Here is a 5,564-nt window from a genome sequence, read left to right on the forward strand (position 1 = left end):
TCCGCCGTAAAGGGTCCGACTCGGCTGGTTCCCGATGTCGGCCAGAACAAGTGAAAATCCGGCCTCTTCCCCTGGAGGTCAGTTGAAGTTTAACGAATATTTTCTAAGTGCCAACGGCTGCTCCGCCGTAAAGCGTCCGACTCGGCTGGTTCCCGATGTCGGCCAGAACAAGTGAAAATTCGGCCTCTTCCCCTGGAGGTCAGTTGAAGTTTAACGAATATTTTCTAAGTGCCAACGGCTGCTCCGCCGTAAAGCGTCCGACTCGGCTGGTTCCCGATGTCGGCCAGAACAAGTGAAAATTCGGCCTCTTCCCCTGGAGGTCAGTTGAAGTTTAACGAATATTTTCTAAGTGCCAACGGCTGCTCCGCCGTAAAGCGTCCGACTCGGCTGGTTCCCGATGTCGACCAGAACAAGTGGAAATTCGGCCTCTTCCCCTGGAGGTCAGTTGAAGTTTAACGAATATTTTCTAAGTGCCAACGGCTGTTCCGCCGTAAAGAGTCCGACTCGGCTGGTTCCCGATGTCGGCCAGAACAAGTGAAAATTCGGCCTCTTCCCCTGGAGGTCCGTTCAAGATTAACGAATATTTTCTAAGTGCCAACGGCTCTTGCGCCGAAAAGCGTCCGCCTCGGCTGGTTCCCGCGGTCGGACACAAAATGTGTCAATTCGGCCTCTCTGAGGTACCAGGGGTAGGCTTTATGTACTTGGTCCCCCCACTTAGTGTACTCATCACTTTACCCCCCTTTCGCAAAATATAGTCGGCACGTATGTGCAGAACTGTTTATTTTCATTTTAAAAATTGTCTAAGTGCCAGCGGAAGCTGTCACACGAACTGTCCTAGCTACCACGGTGCCCATCCCGGGCAGTGACGGCAAAAGGCCGATGTGTGTTTATGGAAGTCTGAATAATTTCTAAGTGCCAACGGCTCAACCGCCGTAAAGTGTCCGCCTCGGCTGGTTCTCCCGGTCGGCCCGAACGAGCGAAAATTCGGCCTCTTCCCCTGGAGGTCCGGAACATTTTGGCGAATATTTTCAAAGTGCCAACGGCTGCTCCGCCGTAAAGTGTCCGCCTCGGCTGGTTCCCCCGGTCGGCCAGAACAAGTGAAAATTCGGCCTCTTCCCCTGGAGGTCCGGAACATTTTGGCGAATATTTTCAAAGTGCCAACGGCTGCTCCGCCGTAAAGTGTCCGCCTCGGCTGGTTCCCCCGGTCGGCCAGAACAAGTGAAAATTCGGCCTCTTCCCCTGGAGGTCCGGAACATTTTGGCGAATATTTCCTAAGTGCCAACGGCTGCTCCGCCGTAAAGTGTCCGACTCGGCTGGTTCCCCCGGTCGGCCAGAACAAGTGAAAAATCGGCCTCTTCCCCTGGAAGTCCGGCCGAGTTAAGGCAAATATTTCCTAAGTGCCAACGGCTGCTCAGCCTTAAAGGGTCCGACTCGGCTGGTTCCCGATGTCGGCCAGAACAAGTGAAAATCCGGCCTCTTCCCCTGGAAGTCCGGCCGAGTTAAGGCGAATATTTCCTAAGTGCCAACGGCTGCTCAGCCTTAAAGTGTCCGACTCGGCTGGTTCCCGATGTCGGCCAGAACAAGTGAATATTCGGCCTCTTCCCCTGGAGGTCCGGAACATTTTGGCAAATATTTCCTAAGTGCCAACGGCTGCTCCGCCGTAAAGTGTCCGACTCGGCTGGTTCCCGATGTCGGCCAGAACAAGTGAAAATCCGGCCTCTTCCCCTGGAAGTCCGGCCAAGTTCGGCGAATATTTCCTAAGTGCCAACGGCTGCTCCGCCGTAAAGAGACCGACTCGGCTGGTTCCCGATGTCGGCCAGAACAAGTGAAAATTCGGCCTCTTCCCCTGGAGGTCAGTTGAAGTTTAACGAATATTTCCTAAGTGCCAACGGCTGCTCCGCCGTAAAGTGTCCGACTCGGCTGGTTCCCGATGTCGGCCAGAACAAGTGAATATTCGGCCTCTTCCCCTGGAGGTCCGGAACATTTTGGCAAATATTTCCTAAGTGCCAACGGCTGCTCCGCCGTAAAGAGTCCGACTCGGCTGGTTCCCGATTTCGGCCAGAACAAGTGAAAATTCGGCCTCTTCCCCTGGAAGTCCGGCCGAGTTCGGCGAATATTTCCTAAGTGCCAACGGCTCTTGCGCCGAAAAGCGTCCGACTCGGCTGGTTCCCGATGTCGGCCAGAACAAGTGAATATTCGGCCTCTTCCCCTGGAGGTCCGTTCAAGATTAACGAATATTTTCTAAGTGCCAACGGCTGCTCCGCCGTAAAGCGTCCGTCTCGGCTGGTTCCCGATGTCGGCCAGAACAAGTGGAAATTCGGCCTCTTCCCCTGGAAGTGCGGCCAAGTTTGGCGAATATTTCCTAAGTGCCAACGGCTGCTCCGCCGTAAAGCGTCCGACTCGGCTGGTTCCCGATGTCGGCCAGAATAAGTGGAAATTCGGCCTCTTCCCCTGGAGGTCAGTTGAAGTTTAACGAATATTTTCTAAGTGCCAACGGCTGCTCCGCCGTAAAGCGTCCGACTCGGCTGGTTCCCGATGTCGGCCAGAACAAGTGAAAATTCGGCCTCTTCCCCTGGAAGTGCGGCCAAGTTAAGGCAAATATTTCCTAAGTGCCAACGGCTGTTCCGCCGTAAAGGGTCCGACTCGGCTGGTTCCCGATGTCGGCCAGAACAAGTGAAAATTCGGCCTCTTCCCCTGGAGGTCAGTTGAAGTTTAACGAATATTTTCTAAGTGCCAACGGCTGCTCCGCCGTAAAGCGTCCGACTCGGCTGGTTCCCGATGTCGGCCAGAACAAGTGAAAATTCGGCCTCTTCCCCTGGAGGTCCGTTCAAGTTTAACGAATATTTTCTAAGTGCCAACGGCTGCTCCGCCGTAAAGCGTCCGACTCGGCTGGTTCCCGATGTCGGCCAGAACAAGTGAAAATTCGGCCTCTTCCCCTGGAGGTCAGTTGAAGTTTAACGAATATTTTCTAAGTGCCAACGGCTGCTCCGCCGTAAAGCGTCCGACTCGGCTGGTTCCCGATGTCGGCCAGAACAAGTGAAAATTCGGCCTCTTCCCCTGGAGGTCAGTTGAAGTTTAACGAATATTTTCTAAGTGCCAACGGCTGCTCCGCCGTAAAGCGTCCGACTCGGCTGGTTCCCGATGTCGGCCAGAACAAGTGAAAATTCGGCCTCTTCCCCTGGAGGTCCGTTCAAGTTTGGGGAATATTTTCTAAGTGCCAACGGCTGCTCCGCCTTAAAGCGTCCGACTCGGCTGGTTCCCGATGTCGGCCAGAACAAGTGAAAATCCGGCCTCTTCCCCTGGAAGTCCGGCCGAGTTAAGGCAAATATTTCCTAAGTGCCAACGGCTGCTCAGCCTTAAAGGGCCCGACTCGGCTGGTTCCCGATGTCGGCCAGAAGAAGTGACAATTCGGCCTCTTCCCCTGGAGGTCTTTTCAAGTTTAACGAATATTTTCTGAGTGCCAACGGCTGCTCCGCCTTAAAGCGTCCGACTCGGCTGGTTCCCGATGTCGGCCAGAACAAGTGACAATTCGGCCTCTTCCCCTGGAGGTCCTTTCAAGTTTAACGAATATTTTCTAAGTGCCAACGGCTGCTCCGCCGTAAAGCGTCCGACTCGGCTGGTTCCCGATGTCGGCCAGAACAGGTGAAAATTCGGCCTCTTCCCCTGGAGGTCCGTTCAAGTTTGGCGAATATTTTCTAAGTGCCAACGGCTGCTCCGCCTTAAAGTGTCCGACTCGGCTGGTTCCCGATGTCGGGCAGAACAAGTGACAATTCGGCCTCTTCCCCTGGAAGTCCGGCCGAGTTTGGCGAATATTTTCTAAGTGCCAACGGCTGCTCCGCCGTAAAGAGTCCGACTCGGCTGGTTCCCGATGTCGGCCAGAAAAAGTGACAATTCGGCCTCTTCCCCTGGAGGTCCTTTGAAGTTTAGCGAATATTTTCTAAGTGCCAACGGCTCTTGCGCCGAAAAGCGTCCGCCTCGGCTGGTTCCCGCGGTCGGCCGTAATAGGCGAAAATTCGGCCTCTTCCCCTGGAGCGACCTCCAAATTTGGGCGAAATTTTTTCTAAGTGCCTAAAGGTACCAGGGGTTTGGGTACCAGGGGTGCATTACCAACTGGTCTTTTGTCAACCCATGTACTTTTTCTAGAGTACATGGGTTGGTCCCCCCACTTAGTGTACTCATCACTTTACCCCCCTTTCGCAAAATATAGTCAGAACGAGCATGGGGGACGCAATTGTTTTCCATGCAAATCAATTGGGCCTGGTCCGAGCGCTGGTAACGGCCGCCAGCAAGCGTCCCCTGCTCGGATAGCAGAACTGAAGAAGGCACGGCACTTCCAGAGAGAGAGAGAAAATTTTCTAAGTGCCACATTTCTCAAAAATTTTCAAAGTGCCACATCTCTCAAAAAATTTCTAAGTGCCACATCTCTCAAAAAATTTCTAAGTGCCACATCTCTCAAAAAATTTCTAAGTGCCACATCTCTCAAAAACTTTCAAAGTGCCACATCTCTGAAAAACTTTCTAAGTGCCACGTCTCTGAAAAATTTTCTAAGTGCCACGGCACGGCTGTGAAATATTCAAAGTCCTACAGGCATTGGCAGAATGCGCGGACGGCCGTCTGCTCCCGGCGGCCGCCGCGAAGCTACTACCCCCTCCCGGGGACGGCTGTCTGCTCCCGGCAGCCGTCCTTACCCCCCTCCCCCGTTTGCACCGCCTGAAGTTAGACCCGCCTTGGTAGGGCCCCCACCGGCCCCGGCTCGCCGGCGTTGGGTGGACGGTTCCTGCCCACTTGCGGGTCCCGGTCGCTTGGCAACCGACCGGGGAGGACCAGCCGCCTCCTTAAACACAGGCTGGAAGGGAAATCCGGTCAAGCTACGGAGGACCGGCCGCCTCCTTAAACACAGGCCGGAAGGGAAATCCGATCAAGCTACGGAGGACCGGTCGCCTCCCTAAACACAGGCCGGGCAAAAATCTGCGAATGGGCCCGTCAAGGGTAGTGGGTCATCCAAGGTGGGAGGTACCGGCCGCCTCCTTAAACACAGGCCGGGCAAAAATCTGCGAATGGGCCCGTCAAGGGTAGTGGGTCATCCAAGGTGGGAGGTACCGGCCGCCTCCTTAAACACAGGCCGGGCAAAAATCTGCGAATGGCCCGTCAAGGGTAGAAGGTCATCCAAGGAGGGAGGTACCGGCCGCCTCCTTAAACACAGGCCGGGCAAAAATCTGCGAATGGCCCGTCAAGGGTTGTTGGTCATCCAAGGAGGGAGGTACCGGCCGCCTCCTTAAACACAGGCCGGGCAAAAATCTGCGAATGGCCCGTCAAGGGTTGTTGGTCATCCAAGGAGGGAGGTACCGGCCGCCTCCTTAAACACAGGCCGGGCAAAAATCTGCGAACGGCCCGTCAAGGGTTCTGTCTCATCCAAGAAAGGGGTACCGGCCGCCTCAGAGGCCGGAGCGAAGGGGGCGAAAGGCTGTCGATGGGGAAGGATCGGGGCCACGGCTAATCTAGCGATGCCCGCGTCGGGCGGTCACTCCGACGAATGAGCGGGGCCGAATCCGGCGCGAGGCGGC

Source organism: Syngnathus scovelli, unplaced genomic scaffold, assembly GCF_024217435.2.
Source record: "Syngnathus scovelli strain Florida unplaced genomic scaffold, RoL_Ssco_1.2 HiC_scaffold_100, whole genome shotgun sequence".
Taxonomy (NCBI): domain Eukaryota; kingdom Metazoa; phylum Chordata; class Actinopteri; order Syngnathiformes; family Syngnathidae; genus Syngnathus; species Syngnathus scovelli.